Source organism: Phyllostomus discolor, chromosome 2, assembly GCF_004126475.2.
Source record: "Phyllostomus discolor isolate MPI-MPIP mPhyDis1 chromosome 2, mPhyDis1.pri.v3, whole genome shotgun sequence".
Taxonomy (NCBI): Eukaryota; Metazoa; Chordata; class Mammalia; order Chiroptera; family Phyllostomidae; genus Phyllostomus; species Phyllostomus discolor.
Window position 1 is genome coordinate 186,838,042 of NC_040904.2, and position 22,119 is coordinate 186,860,160.

The following is a 22,119-nucleotide window of genomic DNA, read 5'->3' on the forward strand; positions in this document are numbered from 1 at the left end:
TGTCCTAGAGCATTTTTATTAGAAACCTGTTATTTAAATTCTGTCTCTGCATCTTTGAGATGTAAACTTTTTGTCAAAAGCTTCTTGCCAGTGTTACAACCCCAGGCTGTCTTTCTTGAGGACCTGGGAACCATCCCCTTGAAATGTAACCATCTTGCAGTCTCTTTTGGAGAATAGAAAACTAACTTCAGTGGGTGTAAAACTACCTCCTATTCTGAAGGTAGACAGTTGGGTGTGGCCAGTTGGCAACAGATGGCCTACAATTTCCCACCCCAAGTTTACTAACTCTTTAGATTGTGGCTGTTTCAGTGGAGTTGAGTTTAGACTGCATTCTGGACTCTGTTGCAATAACCTTGAATATGGTATTCCTTACCTTTCTTTGTCTGGAACAATTTTTGCTTTGATATTCTAAACAGAAATGCAAACATATGCACTGCAAAAAAAATGTACTAGAATGTTCACAGTGACACCATTCAAAATTACCTGAAACAGATGGAAACTAGCCAACTGTCCATCCAAATTTGAATGAATACGTAAGTCATGGTGTATTCACAATATAATTGTATTTAACAATGAGAAAAAATAATGCAGTAAAACTACAGGCAAAAATATGGATCAGTTTTTACAAACATAATGTCAAGGTGAAGAAACCAATCAAAAGGGCACATCCTGTTTGATTTCATTCATATCAATTACAAAAATGGGTGAAACTTACATACTTTTACAAATCAAGGAAGTGGTTTTCCTTAGTGGAGGCAGTGACAAGGAGTATTACTAGAGAGGTTTCTGGTTATAGTCAAGAGGTGTTCTTTTCAGCATCAAAAAGTACTGGTCATATTCTGTATTTTTGATCAAGTGCTGGTTATATGGGTGTGTTCAGAATGCAAAGTTTCAGCAAACTGTAAAGTTGTAAAATATGCACTATCCTTTATGGATATTACACTTAATGTTTCTAAAAAGTCACCCAAGGATTCTGTTAAACCGATTTCAGTGTTAAAATTCTACAGATTCTGATTTGGAAAATTTAAAATGAGGCTAACATGGGCACATTTCAATAAGCAAGAGGTCTTGGCACACTTTGAAAATGCACCACCGTTGAGTGCTATACGGTAGTGAAACTCTAATTACAGATTTTGTCAAAGACCAATGAGGAAAAAATAGCAACATTTAAATGTGACAAAAGAAATAAATTATTAAATACAACTCTACCAACAATAACATTTTGGGTACTTTGTTAAACAAAGAGTTACAGTTTAGTGAACAAACTGAAAAGTTTCTTCTACTTCACCTTAATTTTTAAAAAATACCATTTTCAATGGATATCCTCATCATTCATTACTTGGAGTGGTGGCATTACTATGGCAGTGTAGCAATGATCGTTACCTGCTGTTAGTGACTAAATGAAGGCTGAGCTGCATGAGCCCTAGATTTGGCCTCAATTATCTACCCCCCCCCCCCGCTCCAATCTCCAGGACTGACTTAGCCATTCTGGAATCCCCTCTCTCCTTCTACCCATTCTCCCTGATGTTGCAGTGAATGGGAACTTGGCCAAGTAAGCTGTGAATTGATCAAAACAAACGTCTTCTGATAGAAGCTACACTAAGCTGCTCAGGGCTTGCTATCCTATTAATGCACACCTGAGGGCAGAGTCTGTAGAAAACAACAGGAACACTACTAGCCTTGCCCATTCTGGATCTCAGCAGGGGCATGAGCTGAGCCACTCCGAGATACTCAGGGAAAGAAATGACTAAACAAGGTCTTGTTTTATTCACATGACTCCCCAATGATAGGTAAATTATTGGAGTAGTTTAACAAATACCCTAAAAAATCACAAATGAATAAATTATGCATGTCTGCTGACTATAAAACATCAAAAACATCACTTACTGCTTCAGGTAAGAGGAAAATCTCTGTACTTACTTGCTTGGCTGTAGATTCATAAAGCTCTTCTTATTCCAACTTCTTTCCTGCCTCCTTTCCTCCTACATTTTCCCTTACAGAATATCTTGTATTTTCCCTGTAACAGATGTTGAATTCAATGATTCACTAGTCTACAATTTTCTGGTTTGTCTTTTGACCCATTTTAAAATTAATGGATTTGTGTTTGCCACTTTTAAATCCTCAGATATCTTCCCTGAATCATGTGATTTTCCCCCCATTTGCTGTCACTTTGGTTTTGAAAGAAGTAAATCAATACTGTGCCTTAAAAGCCCTGGCACTATTGTCGGTAAATATATTGCATTCAGTTACTTTTGCTCACTAACTGTTGTTTGATATAATGCCAGAGCATCCTCTGCTGCAACAGGAAGAAAGATGCTATTCTGAGCTGCAGAACCAAGGATTGATTTCTTTTAAGATGTAATATATATTTTATGTATTGCATCTAACCTTGTTATTTGTCAGATTTCATAGAAACCTCCGTTCTCTCATTTATGTGTGATCTAGGCTGCCTTCAGCAGAGGTGAAGAGTTGTCTTTGTGTCTTCAGTTTGTATACTGGTAAATTCTACCTTCAGTAATTTAAGCAAATGTAGTTAGAAAGCTTCATGCAAGTGCTCCAAAGCATGGCTTTAATAGTCAGAAACCCAGTGTGGAATCTTTAACACATTTCAACCTCCCCGAGTCTAACTTTTCTCAACCATCAAATGGAAATTTTAATAATACGACCACTTCATTGTATTGGCAATCTAATGATGTAATGCATATGAAAGTGTACACTGTAATGTTGACACAGAGAGGTCTGGTCAGATCCCTAGGGAGGAGTAGGGAGGGGATGTAGGAGGAAGTTGCCTGAAGTGATTGTAAACAGTCTAGAGTGGGATTTGCTGAGACCCTGTATGCCTCTAGAGTGTATGGAATTATGAGCCAGAAGATTTAAAATGAAAGGAGGGCAGAGACTGGCTCTCTGGATCTCTTTCTGGAGGATGCCTGGATGATGGTGCTGCAGCTGCCTGCATTTCCCAAAGGACGGTAGAAGGAACTCTGGGCACAGCCTAGGATCAGGCTGGCCTGGCAGGGGGTGGAAGGGTTATTCTTCTTTGGCTGTTCTAGAGGGGATAGGGTCTGAGGCAGAAGCCGGCCATCCTTCCCCAATTGTGTAGCTTTTGTATCTTACGTTGTTTTAGTTTGTAAACTAATCCTTATAGAAATAAGATAACTAAAAGCTAACAGGGGGAATGATAGGGGAACTCAAGAGTTAAAGATTTCATCCTGAATTGATCATCTTAAATGACTATGTGGGTGGAAAGCTGTTATTCCAAAATTGTGTAGCTTTTGAATAAAGACTCCTGTCCTTTGTCACCAAACATTTGCCTCTGGACTTCTGCCTAGAGGGTGGCTGCAGGCAGCAGGATCCCACTTGCTCTTCAGAAAGAATACAAGGTGGAAATGCCAGCCAATCCTGCCTTATAAAAAGTTGAGCAAAGACTGTAACATAAGAAAGAGGGGTAATTGTCCTTCAGTGACTCCCATTGTCTGCTATTGTGCCAAAAGGTGGAAGATATCTCAAAGGGATTATTTTGATGAGCCAACTTCTCTGTAACTAAATCCAAAATGTGGCAGCTTCAGGAGAAAGCAGGCAATCCACTTGTCTTGTAACTTTCCATGGCAGACAGGTTTACTTGGGATCACCATTGGGAACATCTGACATGTGTTAATTCACAGGTGGGGACAAGAGTCACATCGAGGGAAGTCCTCACTCCCTTATATACTAACTGCACACAAAGCCGGCAGGATGCCCAGACATTATATAACAAAGTGTGATTCTGCTCATGCCGGCTCATTCCCAAGGCTATGAAAATGCTGCTTATCGACCTGGTGAGGGAGACTGAGTGACTCCATTTCCCCTGCACACTGCATCTCACCTGCTCTTCAACACCAGGGAGCCAAACATGCCCTGTTTTGTCAAGTTCATGTTCAGCCTTAAACACCACAAAGGCTCTCTGAAACTCCTTCCTCTTGCTTAAATCTACATTATTCTCTCTTTCTTCACTTTCAGCTGATGAGTTTTCCCCTCATGTTCTGTTTCAGAAAAATACAAAGACTTGGATTGGGAATCACACAATCCTCCACCATTCAGCTTATTAACTGTGCCTTCACTCACAGTTTCTCCCTGCAACGGGAGAGCTAGTCCTGGAACTCCACCCTCTCCCTTTCCACCCCATCATTCCAGAGAAGAGTTAAACATGTTGCAGGTGCTCCATCTAGTTTTCCTTGGACAGTACATCCATCTCCAACTAGAAATGTGCCTTCATCCACCCCTTCACAGCCAAATTTCTTCACAGATTCAATCTTTGATATCTCCACTTAACATCCTACTCATGCTCCAACCCACTGCCATCTGGCCTCTTCCCAGTGTACCACCAACAGCTCTCTTTAAAACAAATGGAAACTTTTTAGTGTTTTTCATTCTTGATCTCATAATAGCTTTTGCTTTTTGTCATTTATCTTCTTCCTTTTTTCAAAAAAATATGGAGGTAAATTTATATAACATAAAATTAACTATTTTAAAATGAATAGTTCCGTGGTATTTAGTTTATTCACAATGCTTGAAACCACCACCTCTCACTAACTCCAAAGGATCACCATCACTCCAAAGCAAAATTCCTTTTGCATTAAACAGTTTCTCCTGATTCCTGCCCCCTTGCAGGCCCTAACAATTGCCAATTTGAATTTTGTCTCTATGGATTTATTTATTCTGGATATTTCATGTATTAAATGGAATCATATCATACGTGGACCTTTATCTCTGGCTTCCTTTTTTCACTTGACACGTTTTGGAGGTTCATCCACATTGTAGTGTCATTTGTTATTATGGCTGACTAATATTTCATTGACTGTATATACCCGATTTGTTTATCCACTTATTTTCCTTTCTTCTTGAAACATACTCATTCTATGATTTCTGCACCACTACACTGAATTTTCTGCTTACTCTTTGCAGGGCAAACACTTAGCATATTTTAGAGATTCATCTACATTGTAGTTTATGTCAGTACTTGATTCCTCTTTAACAATGAATAATACATGGTCTGGCACAGATAATGCCCCTTTTTATTACAAAATGTTTCATTACAAAATCATAACCATGTAATTCTGTAATATAGCAGTATCACACAAGCACACCATACTACATTTTAGGTAAAATGTTACAATTGCTGTCCCTCTTGGATAAGACAATCACATACCCTACCAATTACACTCAAGCAAGCCTTAGTTCTGCTGGACCCTGTATATTCCATTATATGCACACACTACACTATACACATGTATCGTCCCCCCTCCTCAATTTCAAGACCCATATCTCTATCCCAGGTATTTCTTCTGCACTCCAGACCCATATATTTAACTGTTATTGCGTATTGTCATTTGGCAATCATATATACAACTGTTATGAATATATCTCACATACAACATAAAAGACTGATATTATTGTGTTTTCCAAAATAGCATGTCTCTTTCTACTCTACATTTCCCCTCATTAAATGCCATTAATGTTCTCTAACTTTAAAACTTAGACATCATCCTGACTTTATTCCCCACTTCTACCACTTTCAAATACATTTTTATTATTATTTTTAAAATTAATTTTTAATTTTCAGTTGCAATTTACTCTAAGTACCATTTTGGTTTTAAAAAAGATTTTATTTATTTATTTTTAGGGAGAGGAAGAGAGGGAGAAAGAGAAGAAAAGAAACATCAATGTGTGGTTGCTTCTTGAGCACCTCCTAGTGGGGACCTGGTCCTGCAACCCAGGCATGTGCCCTGACTGGGAATGGAACCAGCAACCCTTTGGTTCACAGGCTGGTACTCAAGCCACAGCAGCCAGGGCTCTCAGTATTATTTTGTATTGATTTTAGATGTACAGCATAGTGACTAGACGATCATATACTTTACAAAATGTTCCTCTAATATTTCCAGTACCCATCTGGCACCATGCAGAGGTATCACAGCATTATTGCCTATATTCCCTATGCTATACTTTACATTCTCATGATTACGTGTTAGCTACCAATTTGTACTTCCTAATGCCTTCACCTCCTTCATCCAGTCTCCCAACCCTCCTTCCCTCTGGCAACCACCAGTCCACTCTCTGTGTTTATCAGTCTCTTTCCAGTTTGTTTATTTTGTTCTTTAGATTCCACATGTAAGTGAAATCATGTGGTATTTGTCTTTCTCTGACTGACTTATTTTACTGAGTATAATACCCACTAGGTTGATCCATGCTGTCACAAATGGTAAGATTTTATTCTTTTATATGGCTGAGTAATATTCCATTGTATAGATAGGAGTGAGCAAAATTAGGTTGATAGTTGTCCATATAAAAATGCAAACAAATATTACAATAGTTAATAAATAAACAATACAAAAATAAGTTATGTTTTACATAGTCAGAACTGTAAACCTATTTTGCCCACCCCTGTACATATAACAACCGTGTATTTTGTCCACTTTTCTATTGATGGGCACTTGGGTTGCTTCCATATCTTGGCTATTGTGAATAATGCTACAATGAACATAGGAATGTGTAAATACATTTTAAAAAATCTATCTCTTTAATATCTCCTGAATCTAATCACTTCAGTCTAACCTCATTAACATTGAACTTGTTCAAGCCAACCTTGCCCATTCTGTCTCCTGTGGCTTAAAACAAAGGTTTGTTAGTTGAAATCCATGTCTCCAGGCAGTCTTTTCCACACTACATCTAGAGCATTCTTCATTACAGTATATAAGTCCTGTATCAATCCTATGACAAAGAAATCTATCTCTTCAATTGCTTCACAGTGTTCTCAGAAAAATATATAAATTCCTTAAAAATTCATATGAGACCCTTCAAGAACTGATTCTCCTCATATCTGGCCACCCATCCTAGCATTCTGCATCCCATGCATAAAGATTAATCTTAGTTCTTAATCAGGCCACACCCTGTTTAAAAAAAAAAACAGTCTTTACATAAGCTATTTCTTTGTCTAGAACTGTCTCCACACAAATATCACAATATTTCCATGTTGCCAGTTGTTACTCACAGGTGAGAGGTCAAGTCTTTCCTTTCTGCCTGAAGTACAAATTTGATTCTGATCTTGTTTTGGTGGTTCTACAATCTAAGCTGTTCAAACTACTGTATAAGCTGCTCTGCCTTTGGCTCAGCCCTGTGGTTTCGAACTCCTCTTTGACCAAGACCTTGTGATTTTGCATTTGTTTTGAGAATATTAAAGCAGAGTTTCCTAAAACTATCATTGTATCTGAAGGACATTTTTTCAGATTATGTGCTCCCTTGAGCTTTCCCTTTGTGCACACGAAGGTATGTATTTAACGACTGTGGTTGGGTATCGATGGAGTGACTCCCCTGTCCTCTCACTAACCCTCGCTCACCGCTTCACTCCTCAAGGTCAGTCTATGTAGAAAGACAATGCATTAACATAGAAAGGTCTTTCAGAATACCCTTGCAAAGCTTTGAGGTTTGGAAATTTAAGTTTTGAGGATTATGATTTAAAAAGGGATAATGTAGAACACTCAGTCTATTAACTAATCAAAATTTGAAAGAATAACAATTGAATACAAATAATAAATGTACTTTATTACCAAAAGGAAGTCTTCTACAATGTGATTTGTATGAAAATAATATTAATTTTACTCAACTCAAGATTTTAAGTGTTTTAAATGTCTTTTTAAAAGGTGATCAATCAGAAAATGCAGAGAAAAGAAAAAAGTTTTTCTAAAACATTATGGAAAAATCCCCAAATGAAGCAGAGCAAAAATACTGGTAATGAAAAATAAATCAAAAGCCTTCAGCAAGTATCAGTGTCAAGGTTAAAAACAGTGAATAGACTGAGAAATGATCACTCTGATTTTACTGTTTAGACAAGTGAAATAATAAAACAATTTTATCACTTTGATAGGAAAGAAAGTAGACTTTCTCTTAAGTGATCCACATTTCTGAATCACCCATAAGTAATTTTTTAAAAGTACAATGCTTCTGGTATGGGAAACAAAGTTAACAGTGCTACTTTATCTTTTTAAACTCCACAAAAACACATGAACATATTCTATACTTTCACATTTGAAAATTGCCTTATATTATGTAAGTCTCATACAAAATGAATTCTGTTAGGCCTGCACCAGGAGAGTGCAACCCTAGCAGAATGTAGGTGGGAGAATATTGCATCAGTGGTCAAGGACATAATTCTAGTGTTAGACTTATAACTATGTAACCTTGGACAAGTTCTAGCTTTGGGTTTCTCTGCGCCACATTTCCTCATCTGTGGAGTAATGAATGGGTTGGACTAAATGGTCTCTAAGATCACTTTCAGCTCAAATTCAAGAATAGAATAAAATTGAAGAGCAATTGTATTTTTCACTAAAATAATTACTTGCTACTTAGTGTAACCTCTTCCTTTTGGTAAAAATACATGCTCATTATACTCATTTATATGTGTATAACAATGTTTTCTATTTACACATATGCCCACAAAGCTATCTGAGGTTTTTTGAGTAAGCACAAAGACACTTACACTTGCAAAGGAGTCTAGTCTGATCTTAGGTGACTGAGTCCAGAGATTGCAGAATATTCTTTTGAGGCTGAGATATATTAGGTTAAAACTCTTAAAAAACCTTTGAAATTGAAAAAATATATTGTTGAATTCATTTAATATTTCATGCATTTATTCATTTATCAATATATCTTGTCCAGAGATAAATCTTAATCTTTTGAATGTGTTTTTTATTTATCATTTTCAGTAACAATAAAAATATATTATAGCCAGAACTGTACATGAAGATAAGGTGATAACATTGTATAATGTAGCATTTGGTTTTTAAATTGTGTGATTTAATTATAACTTGGAAAGATAAATTATCTTGTGTGGCTAATAAAATAGTATTTTTTTTAAATCTCAAGAGTGACTCTAAATGCAGTTTGAAAAATAGCAGCATTATTTAGAATAAATGTATGATTTCCCATGGAAAATACTTTGAAGTTTAACATTTCTCTGATTATATAAGTTCTGGTATGATTTCTTTAAAAAAGTCAGCCATTACTCTATAAACAGACATTTATATAAACATAAAAATAAAATTTGTGTTCATATATTATACAGTTATATGCTGTAATTTGCTAGCTTTGGAATTCCAGTTCCTTCCATCACTCTTTGCCTTAAACCACCTTCATCTCCAATGTCCAGAATAAATAAATAATGATCAAAGGAAAAATTGAATCTTCCTTAGCAGTTATCTTTAAGCTCATGTAATAATAACTACTTATGGAAACCTATTCCTCTAGCCCGAATATTAGAGGACTCTTCATGTTTTTGTCAGCACTGTGGCAATTTCTTCACCAGATTGAATTAAACTGATAATTGAAAGCAAAACCACATGTGGAAAAATAGGCAAATATTATGATTTATCCTGATGCATTTTATTACATAGACCATTTGTCACAGAACATAAATTGAGAAAACATCTCTATGAAGCCCTAATTTGTGGTCCATCGAGACAACTATGTTTTTGTACAGATCACTTTTCACAAGTCATATGGAAGATGACATCAAATCCTACAATTCCTAAAAGTCACACATATTTGCTTGTGAAAACAAAGACAAAGCAGGATGTTATCATTAACATCTATAGATTCGCTATTGTTAATTCCTAAGAAATATGAGAAAAATAATTGGAAAAATTTAAAATACAGCTGAGTTACTTCCATTCTCAAATGTTACTTCATATGTCATACAATGTTTTACTTTTTGTCCTTTATTTATTCACTAATCTAGATTTATTTTTCATTCTATCATATTGTCATTTTCCATACTGAACACAATTTCATATAAATAGGCTTTTTTATTTACCATTGTTTTTAAACATTACTTGTTAACACATTCCACTTGAAATCTGGTCAGGAAGAAAAAATATGGCAACATTTTTATTTATGTTTTAGTTTCTTATTATTGTCATTTCTGAGTTAACAACTTGTCTTAGTAATCAATCATTGACTTGCAATCACTTTTTGGAGGAAAATTTTGAAGTGGATATTGAGAAGTTGGTATTATGTGACATATATTGACTACATTACAATTTACACTTTCTACTAAAGGTGAAGCTCTGCAATGATAACGCTTAGGGCATGAACTCCTTAACAAAGGTACAAATACTTCATGGTAACCATGAAATATTTGAACAGAAATCTTGCTGAGTCATATGCACCAAAGTGAACTCTACCCCCTCTAATAAAAAAAAAAACACAACAAAACCTTTTCCATGTGTACTTAAAACATGTTTATAAGAGGTTATATGTATGTATGCGTGTATGTTTTTCTTATTCCAATTATGTAATATACAGTGACTAATAAAAGGCAGTGCTCTTTAGCCACGAAAGAATAAGCTCATAGAAGATACTGTCTTAAGACTCACCAGTATTATTGAACCCACTTCCATACCAGTTTATGAAAATGAGACTCAAAACCTCAGAGTCTCTTTCCATAGTTGCTTTAGCCCCTATAATGCCTTCTCTAGGCATGCTAACCTCTGAGATTTTACACATGCTCCATCTTAATTTTTCCATTATCTAGAGCAAATTTCCATGCAATTTTAAGGTCTGTCTTGACATCAGTCACCTGAAAAGTCTTTCTGTTCATCTGAGCCTGAGTGTAGTGATTGATGCTGCTTGTGATCCCACAGTATCTTCTATTAATTTCTACTGTAGCATTTAACAAGAGCATTACGACTTCTGATTTCCAGGTGTGAATAAAGACCATGTCTTATTCACTGTTGTATCCCCAGTTCATTCTGTAGTTCTTGCTGCATACTTGGTACTTAATAGTCTGTTGAATGAATTCTTACTAAAAAAAGTGTGACACCCACCATTTTTACATTGAGCATGGTATCTTATCATCCAAACTTTCAAGCCTCATTTTGAGCCTTGAAGTCAGTTTCTCTGCCAGCAGGTCAGAAAGAATCAGTAACACTGAAAGCAAGTTCCTGGAATCTCAACCTTGTCCATGATCCCTCACTCTTCAGTGACTGTCCCTTCCGGTCGACTCAGCACATCTTACAAAACACAGCTCCTATGTAGTCCTCTAATTCTTGGGTACTGATCTTGGCTCTTCTCAACCTGGATTTGCCCAATTTTTGCCATAGACTTTTCCACTTTAAAGCACTCTCAGAAACAATGCAGCATAATTTACTTCTTGCTTCAGATCTTGGCTCTGACTGGATTTATCTTAGCTTTTATGGACAGTAACTTCACAATATAAACACTTTGTACAGTTTTGTGTTCATGATACAATGTGACAACAATGATCTTCTAATTTTGTTTATTTTCTATTTCTGTCATACACTAAGTTTCTTACCATAGTACTACTTCCCCAATAATATAAAGATTAAATAATTTAATAGGTTGAAGCCAAATATTTCACTTTAATCTTATTAAATTATTAATACTTTAATAAGCAATTTTAATCACTATAAGTTTTGTGAGCATATAATATGTGTAATTTCTTAATTTAATGTTTTTATTTTCTCATGAAATGAAATGGCCATCTATAAATTGTCCACACACTTGTGGTAATTCATGTCTTTGTTCACCATATTTATTGTTAAAAGTGAGTCATCACCCTTAGTTACTGTGAATGTGTCACAGTAAGCCCCCCCACCATTCCTCTCCAACTTAGTCCCTCAATGACAATAAGAGACCATTTAACTCATGAGTTTCCATAGTAATAAATATTAACTACACAATCTCACTTTGTCTTTACTCTGTCCCATTATTTCACTAGCAGTGTCAAGCATGAAAACATCTGAGCTTACATTTAACCCAAGAAAATTAGGAGGATGTTATGCAGAAACATAAAAGTTATCTTATAAAAATATATTTAATACCTGTACTCTAAATTTCAGGGGACATGATGTAATATAGACTATATGTAGTTTACTTGCACATTCTATTTTCTTAAAACAGATAATATAATTTGTTAACAATGAGTTTCAAGTACTATTCTGACTTACTTTATTTTTGAGGAAGAAATACATTATGGACATATTTTCCCGTGGAAATATCCAGGTTTGAGAGCAAAAGTGAATATAGAAAAAAGATAGGGGAAAAAAATGAGAAAAAAAAGAAATGCTCAAAAAAAGTTAAGAAGAAAGGTAGAATATCAAGGACTCCCTGAAAATAATTGGACTAACATCTTTTTGTAAAGTTACTCAAGTCCGCATTTTCAGAAAATATTAAAGACGGTATCTGTAACCAAAATTTTTTATAATTTCTTTCATCTGATGGTATCTTTAAGTAGCATATCTGATCACCTTACATAGACTGTGCCTCGTACAAAGGAACCTGATTTATAGGGATTATGAAAACTTCTGTAAAAGCATTTAAGTATGACTTCTGTTGGTGTTCAGACGTATATGCCATGCTTTGCAAACAGCAGGGCAGCCTGGCAGAAGCCCATTGGCAACGGAAGCAGAACAGCAGTCTAGCCTCCCAGCGGAGAAAGCGTCTTTAGAAAAGCAAAGATTACCCTGCTGAATTTGAACAGGCATATAAGAAAACTTTAGCTGTTGGAAAGAACTGAAACTCTGAGGAAAATGTTGTTGCTATTTCGTGAATCTTTCTGCAGCTTGTAGATCATGACTCAGGTTTAGGTTGGAGTACAAGCATAATTTGGACACAATTTTGGTATCCTGAAGGGTCAGATCTGCTTCCCGTAGCAAACGATTGTGTTTGGTGAGGACTGTGGAGCTGCAGCAGAGAAAGACAGCTCCTCTTGGGCCTAACAGGAGTGGGGTGGCCATTGTCAGGCAGCACAGCATGAATAAAGTAGAAGGGAACTTATACCAGAGCACATAGGAGATTCTCCCTGGCTATTCCAGGAAAGGGTGAAGGGGGCAGATGTAATCAACATGAAGAAGGGTAACTCAATCCATGTTACTTTAATATAGTATTTTCTAAAATGTGAAGGGGTTTACATCTCCGCATCTATAAGATTTCCAGGCCCATTTTTCCTAATAAGACTCTGATTTTAAAATATTATTGGAGTGATGGCAGCAAAATGGCAGAATAGGAATTTTCAACTATCATCACCCAGAACATGAATTTTTGACAACCACCCATGGACAAGAACACATTTGTGGCAATACAACAAATCAAAAATTTTGAAAACAGATGTATTAAAGACGATAAGAAGTAGAATGTCACCTTACCTGTGACACTCTCTTCCGAGGCAGGACAGTTCAGTGCCGAGACAGATAGACTCCCTTAGCCCCTGATTTCTCCACAGGGAAAAGTGAGAACACAGTGAGTGCGTGCCTGGTTTCTCCAGCTGTGTGGGACACAGTCCAAAAAGTTCACTTTTTCTCACCTACCCTGAATAATCAAGGGAAACGGCACATGGAATACTGAAGGAATTAATGCAATGAAGTGCTTGGGAGAATCTGAGAGCAAGGCAGAGAAGTGGAGACCAAGATATCAGAGCTTAGAACTCAACAAAGAGTCACTGATTCTAATATTTCCTTCATGGATTCCATCAAGAAGGCCTTCAAATAAGCTGCTTGGGAAGCCTGACATGGAGACCCTTCTCACTGGCCTATGTGCACCTTCAATGCTCTGTACACCTCACCTCCACTTTAACCAACTTCCATGAACATCCCTGTCAATGGCAAGTGTAGACTTTTGCAGATAGTTTGCAACTACACACAGCCAGCCAGCCTGACTCTGCAGGATTGAGAGTAGACACACAAACTATAGCATTTCAGTGCGCCACCCTAGGAACAACAAATAGGAAGCTCTCTGCCCCAGGCCAGGTTTTGTAGATTGAAAGAAGGCAGGTGATCTTCAGAATTCCCTTCTAAAGGGGAAAAAAGGTATAGAGTCATTGCAAGCATAGAATAGGTCTGAGAGAGTTTCACAATCCCTAGTTGGCGTTCTGATTAGTGAAGGCGTTTTTTTTTTCCTGAAGCCACTTAGTAAATATTAAGTGGAGACCTCTCCTTCTTCAAAGACAAAGACAGCAAAGCAAAACTTCAAGGCACTTACAAAACCAAGGAACTGTGACACCAGAAGGAATAAGATAATTTTTCAGTAATTAATCTCAAAGAACTGGGTGTCTACAAATTATCAGATGAAGAATTTTAAATAAATAATTGTTGTAAAGAAATTGAGCAACCTACAAGAGAACACAGACAATTCAACAAAATCAGGGAAACAATAAATGAACAAAAAAGAAAGTTCAGCATACAGGAATCATAAGAACAATTTCTAGAGCTGAAGAATACAATGAATGAAATGAAAATTCAATAGACAGCATTGACAGTAGATTCAGCCAAGCAGAAGAAAATATCCATGAACACGAGGACAAATAATTTTAATTATCTAGTCAGAGAAGAATGATTAAAACATAAATAAAAGGAATGAAGAAAGCCTAGAGGATTTATGGGATATCATCAAGAGAATTAATATATGCATTATGGAAATCCTAAAAGAAGAGAAAAAGGTGCAGAGGTTATTTAAAGAACTAAAGGATAGCCCAGGCCAGTGTGGCTCAGTTCCTGGGAGCATCATCCCACAACCAAAGTGCTGCTGGTTGATTCCCCGTCAGGGGACATACCAGGGTTGCTGGGTCAGTCCTGGCCCAGGTGCATACAGGGGGCAAACAATTGACGTTTCTCTCTTACATCGATGTTTTGATGTTTCTTTCTCACCCTTTCCCTCTTTTCTCTCCCTCTAAAAGCAATAAAAAACTGTCCTTAGGTAAGGATAAAAAAATAACTAATGCCTAAAAACTTCCCACATCTGAAAGAAATATACACATCTGTTCATATATGAAGCTCAAAAATCTCCTCAAACAGTTACAACTGAATGGGAACTTCAGTGAGGTGCATCACAATCAGTCAAAAATCAAAAACAAAGAAAGTTTGTGAAGGCAGTAAAAGAAAAAATACTCATTACGTCCAATGGAGTCTCCATAAGACTATCAATGAATTTCTCAGCAGAAACCCTCAGGCAAATAGGTTGATATACTCAAAGTGCTAAAAGAATAAAACTACTACCATGAATGCTTTACCTGTCAAATTACCCTTCACAACCCAAGGAGAGATACTTTCCCAGACAAACAAAAGCTAAAGGAGTTCATTATGACTATACTTAATCTAAATACTAAACACAGTTCCTTAAGCTGAGACCAAAATATGTTGATTAGTAACATAAAAACACAAGAAGGTATAAAGCTTATAGTAAAGGTAAACATATATTCAAATTCAGAATACTCTAATACTGTAATGGTGGTGTGTTAATCACTTTTGATTCTAATACAAAGGTTTAAAGACAAAATAATTGAAAATGGCTGTAGCTGCACAATTTTGTTAATGGGTTCATAACATAAAAAATGTAAAGTAAAACAATACATGTATAAAATAAAGTAAAAAATAAATGAAATGTAAAATATAAATTGTGTATAACTATATTTTATGCAAGTATCATGGTAACCCAAAAAGAAAAAACTACAGCAAATACACAAAAGAAAAAGAGAAAGAAATCAGAGCATTCATTTAAAAAATCATCAGCCCTGACTGGTGTAGCTCACTTGGTTGGGTGTCATCTGCAAAGCAAAGGGTCACCAGTTTGATTCCCAGTCAGGGCACATGTCTTGGTTTGGTCCCAGTCGGGGAGTATGTAAGATGCAGCTGACTGGTGTTCCTCTTTCCCATTGATGTTTTTCTCCCTCCTTGTCCCTTTCTCTAAAAATAAATAAAATCTTTAAAAATATTTTTTAAATCGTCATATCATAAAGGAAGAGAGGAAGAGGAAGGGACAAGAAAAATATAAAATTGCCAAGAAACAATTAAGAAAATGTCAATAGTTAGTCCTTACATATCAATAATTACTTTAAATATAAATGGATCACATTTTCCAATGAAAATACATAAAGTGGGAAAGGATAATAAACAAGATCCAATTACATGTCTGCAAGAGACTCACTTCAACTTTAAGGACCTACAGAGATACCAGTGAAGGGACATTAAAAGATATTCCATGCAAATGGAAAACTAAGAGAGCAAGAGTAGCTATACTTAAGTGAGACAAAATAGACTTTCCATCAAATCTGTAGCAAGAGATGAAAATTTTATTATATAATGATGAAAGGGTCATTTATCTCGTAGAATATTGAAACACCTGCATATATAAGACAAGTATTAAAAGAACTAAAGGGATAAATAGAAATAGAAATAGAAATAGAAATAGAGACTTCAATACTCAGTTTCAACAATAGACCTACCATCCAGACCGACAATCAATGAGGCAACACTGGACTTTAGAGCAGATGGACGTAGCAGACATAGACAGCACATTCCAACCAATGCCAGTTGAATACACATTCTTCTCAGGCCACACATAACATTCTCTACTTATATGTGGAATCTAACAAAGTCAAACTCATTGAAACATATTAAAAGGTTCCCAGGAGCTGAGGATGACACAGAGGGGTATAAGAAGATGTTCGTCAGAGTATCAACTTTCAGTTATAAGTTAAGTAAATTCTGGAGACCTAATGTGAAGCATGGTGACTGTAGTTAATGACAATGTATTGTGTACTTGAAATTTGCAATAGTCTGTTGTAAGCATTCTCCATGCACACACACACAATAGTAAGTATGTGAGGTGATGGATATGTTTTCAGCTTGAGTGTGCTAATCATTTCACAATGTACACATAAATTAAAACATCATTTTGAACACCTTAAATGTATTTGTTTTGATAAACATACCTCAATAAAGCTGGAAAAATAAAAATAAAATATTGTTAAGTATCTCATGAAGAATATTAATTTTTCTCCCAGCCTCATTTAGGCTCCTTTTGAAATCCTCAAAATAGAATTGAATAGACCTGGATATCCTGGTCTGTGACTAGACTATGGCTATAGTTTTCTCCATTCAACATAAATATGATGCAAGTAATTTAGCAAATATTAGTGGTATGAGGGTTTAAAAACTTAAAGGCACAGTCATAAGACACATCTCACAGAGGACCAGCTACAATGTAAGTAAAGTGTGATATTTGTTGCTATTAAATCCACTATGTCCATGCATTGTTCCAAGCATTTATGTGTATTAACTCACTTTATCCTAATCAGTACAACTTGAGATAGGCTTTTTATAATCTATATGGTACCAATGAGAAAACTGAGGCACAAGTGACATTAACTCATCCTTAGAAAATGTGAGATGTGGAATTAGAATCTGGGCAGTCTAGTTCTAAGGGTCAAACCCTTTACCTCTACTTTCTGTCTCAATTTTAATCTCCTCCACAAAAATTATGTCAATTTCCCTATTCTTCCCTTGGAAAGACTCTTCAACTTCTGTTATTATCCAGCCCCTTATTTAAAGAAGGTAATCTGAGGATATTCAAAGGCTCCAAGATTTCTGACATGGCAGATAAGGGTATTGTTCCTGATGGGAGTGGTCTCTCTAAATTTCAGATGGGATTTTGAACAACTTAAATGTTTTTATGGAAGACTCCACAGGCAAGTAAGTTTGCTTTTTCCTTCCGCTCTAGTGATTTTAAGAAAATAAGGTACATTTTTTTAAGGAAAGAAGGAACATTTAATCTTTTCTTGAGAGAAAAAAAGTCACCTTGCATTATGGAAACAGAAATAATTCTTATACTATTAATGGTTTGTGAAGTGCTTGGAGCCAAATGGTTTTATCTTAGGAGGAATCTCCCCTCCCCCAAATCTACAAACTTTCAGAAACAAGACAGGAATTGTAATATTTTCTTGTTAAACTCCATAAAGGTTACTTTAGTAACTAACTTATAAGTTACAGACACATATTACTGTTGAAGGAAAAGTAATTTGTTATAATCATTTTTAATTATAGTTATTTTTAATTATCTTTGCTGTATGTGTAAACATTAAAAATACAAACAGTGCTGCTATAGCACAGATGGCTGGTGCTTGTTACCCAGGCTGTCAAGCACTGTTTGAACACCACTGCCTCCTTTTCTAAGAAAAAGCAATAAAGTTGCTTCTTGGAAATGATTTTTATGTTTGAGAAAACTGGCTGTTATGAAAGAAGGGAAAACCAATGTACAGACAATTTAGTAACTCTTTCTCTCTCCCTCAGCAACGCTTTGAACTCCTCTGCATTTGGGACCCTGTCCAACCGTAGTCGTCCTGGTGTATCCAGTGTATCACCCTAGACACTCCCATGTTTGGATTTGCTGCAACTCAATCAACTCATCAAGGACCTGGAATGACAAAAAAAAAATGCTTCTTTTAAAACTTGAATATGTGCATTGAAGTGGCAATATTAAGTATGTAGATGGCACCAGTATTCCAAATATCTGGTTTTATTCACATCCACATACAAAAACCAAAGCAAAACTAGATAACATTCCAATATTTTCACACTGGGAGCTCTCTGGTGTCCAGATATTATTAAAGAAAATAGCTCCTACTTGTTCAGTTATAAACATAACTTTTAAATCCGCCACCTGGTGGCCAGCACTGAAGTCGAACTCCAGTTTGAATGTCCCTCCAGTAGGTGAATTTGCTCTGTGAGTTTAGAGCCAAAAGTCAAAGGCTATATCATAATCCAAATGCTACATCTCTCAGATCAATGCAAAGAAAAAACTGGTCTCAGCTGAGCTGGACCTTGGTCAATACATTATATCCTATTTATTTTTTAAACTATTGTTCAATATTTAATGCTGTCTATGCAGGCACATTGGACCGCAGCCATGGCGAAAAGGGAAAAAGGAGAGAGATTCTGATAATCAGCTTTATGCAGAAAAGAATATTCTCTACAAACGTGGAATTATAACCAAAAGGATAATTCAAGTTCCTAGAAAAGGAATTTTACCCACAAAGGTGAAAATGAGCACACCATGGTTAAGAGAATGGGGTCCAATGGCAGATCACAGCTGCTTCAGCGGTCATTCGGTGGTGGTCCCACTGACCCACCCACTTCACTACCCATCATTCTAGTGGGCGGGGGCAGCAGAAAGAACCTGCAGGAAAGATGACCAGAATATTTCCTACTGTTTGTATTTCTGTGTTTGAGGTCATTTAAGCACGAATCTATAGAAAAATGCACACAACACAACATAGAAATATTTAGGTATTGTCTTCTCATATACAGATATATGAGAGAAGTTAATGAGCTTGAAAGTTATTTACTCAAAAGTTAAGGAAGAAAACTCTAAATCTGGAAAACAAAAGTTACCTTCTTTTAGTCCAAAAATACTTGTTAATGATGAGCATTGAGATAATTAAAAATACATTTTTAATTTATCACTGGAGGTGCCAGATGGACAGTCCCAGAGTGCATGTCTGTTTTTATCACAGAAACAAGTTACAAAGACTACTCTGCCATTTCAGGTCAATTATATATTTAATGATGAAATTGCCCTTATTAAAGCCATAGTACATTGCTGAGAATATGTATTAGTTATAATGCATGCTCCTCTTAACTGGAAATTTGACAAATAGTACAGCTGAGATTAAACTCCAGTTATGCTGAGTGTATCTTGTAATGAATAAGCTAGAAGTAAATAATTTCACAACCGTTATTTAAGTTAATGTCTATTATATGAGTCAAAATTTTTAAATCTGTACTATACAAGCTTATTTTAATTACACAGACAAGTAATTTAATCATATGTCCAGTATCCAGATACTGAGTCTAGCAATATTCTTTAGAAAAAAATAAGGGACCTGAGGAGAAGTCAATGAGTTTGCTTCTGAATTTCAGTCTTTAGTTAAAAAAAAAAAACTACATATATTGCATATTTTAAAAATATTTAAAAGCAACATTGGTCTAGTAAAAAGTTACATATATAAGAAGGCAAAATTAAATAAAAAAGAGGAATCCAGGGAGGTAACTCAGTACTATAGCCAGTTTTGCCTTAAAGACAAAGGTCAAAATCCAGTGTCATGCAGCTTCTAAAGCAAAGACTAGATAGAGACTTTCCTTAATACTGGTATGATCCTGGAACACTGGGACTTTAAAAGGCATAATGGGAAATGAGGGGGTGAATTTTTCTTACAGAAGAATACAAAGAAGCTTTCTTTTTCTGCCTTTGGAGCCAACAGGAGGTAATAAATATCTCCCTTGAGTTTACAACACTGCACATCAACCCTCACAGATTCTAATATTGTACTAATTCACTCTTTCCTTTGTGATTCCAAAAATCCCTTTAGCTTCATATTCATTGGTCTTGTTTTAGGGTTGGTTGCAATACTTATACCTAACAGAAGTAAATGCATCTCTTCATGACAGAAATTCAGCTTTCGCTCAGACCCTCCACCAAAAACAAATCTCAGAAAATGAATTTCCAAAAAACATAGCTCACATTCAGAAGTGAGAACATAGATGAAGTATGTTCAGAAGGTATACAGCCATGTAATATGAAAAATAGAGACATTTATTGAAGAAGATACAAGAAACATTGTACTTAGGACAATGACACCTCAGTCTCCTTCAAAGTGGGCACCTTAGGACCTCACAGAGTTCTTCCAATTGCCATCAGCTGCCCCTTTGTATTTTCCTGAATCTCATCAATGGTCTGAAATCTTTTTCCTTTCAAAGGTGATTTTAGTTTTGGGAAAAGCCTGAAGTCACAGGGCACCAATCTGGGCAGTAGGCAGCTGAGTCACCTGGGTGATTTGGTGTTTCATCAAAAAAAAAAAAACACTGCAGAATATTTGTTGCATGAGTGGGTGTGTTGTAGCGGTGAAGCTGCCAGTCACCAACTGCCCATAGCAGAGGCCTTCTGAATCATCTGAACAGTTTCCACAGAGGAATGTTTAAGCTTAATGCAAAAACTGATGCAGATTCATTGCTCTACTCGCTCAATCACTTTCAATACGACAGCCACACAGTACACATGCTCGCTCCATGACGTGTACTACCCCCAATGACTGGTACAGTGAAGTTGTCATTAGTCACGCATGTGCATTCCAGTCCACTCTCCTTGACTGCCAGGTTACATCAGATGTCACTCAAACCGTTCTTGTTTTATTAACAATGGCTGGACATTTTCTGGACATACCTGTACATGACAACACTGCACCATGAGTAAGAACCAGCAGAAATAAAAACATAATCAAACATATATAAACTTCCAAATGATCAGATACATAATAGTAAGTATGTTGCTATAGGTAAAAATTTGCAACATGTTCAAATTTGAATTCCTAACTACCTTTCAAAACTCTCCTCCTTAAGCCTCCTCAGAATAGTTGATATATACCTTCCTCAATGGCAGAGTCAAAAGCCTAGGGACATGACTGACATTTGTCTTTTATACCTCACATCGAATTTTTCAGGAAATTGGTAGACTCTATCTTAAGATTAAATGCAGAATATGATTACCTTGTATCTCCTTATTTACTGTGTAGACTGATCATGTTGAAGCTGTTTGCCTCATTGTACTTTCAGTTGTCCATTTCTGCAACAGGAGGTTCTGCTCTGAACTCCAGCTTGAGGGGATTAGGTAAGAGTACGAATTTAGGAGTCCATCTAACTTTATGTCTTCTCCTGCAATAGAAACTGCTAATGCACATATATTTAGTTTTCCTTTTCTGCAATTCTAATCAGAAACACTGAACACTTTACCTGATTATGATGTAAAATGTTATGCCTCACCTGTCACGTGCCCCTCCTTTGGGTACCAATGACATCTCAGATTAAATTTGAGTTGACCATGATGCATTAGGCACTACATATTCAATAGTGGCTTAAACATCAAGTGTCAGCCCTACAGTTAGGTGAAGACTCTGGCCGCATGCTGTTTGGTCTGATTTTTTCTACCCAATCTCACTTCACTTTCAACCATTGGCATACATGGCTAAGGTACTTTCACATTTCAAACCTAAGTCTTAAAGACAGTGAAGTCCAGAGGCAGGCAGCCTAAGACCCATGCAGTGGCTCGACAACTGCCACAGAGACATGGCCTTTTGGTCTTTTATCTCCACTGTGTAAGTGGAGGCCTTCATCTTCATTCTTCTGGTCTCAGAGCTGTCAAGTGACTGCTTGTCCTCTAGACATCATGGTTATATTCCAGCCAAATGGAGGAAGAGAGCTACGCAAAGGGCATTACCTATATTAGGAAAGTGAAAGTTTCCTAGAA

At 36.2% G+C, this 22,119-nt stretch overlaps 1 long non-coding RNA gene across 1 annotated transcript; it reads right to left on the reverse strand.

Moving 5' to 3' along the window:
* Nucleotides 1-252: 252 nt before the first annotated feature.
* LOC118498743 lies at nucleotides 253-7,088 on the reverse strand. The gene is made up of 3 exons (XR_004901208.1): nucleotides 7,025-7,088; nucleotides 1,921-2,017; nucleotides 253-433 (listed from the first exon to the last, which is right to left on the reverse strand). It is a non-coding gene; the product is annotated as an uncharacterized LOC118498743 (long non-coding RNA).
* Nucleotides 7,089-22,119: the final 15,031 nt, after the last annotated feature.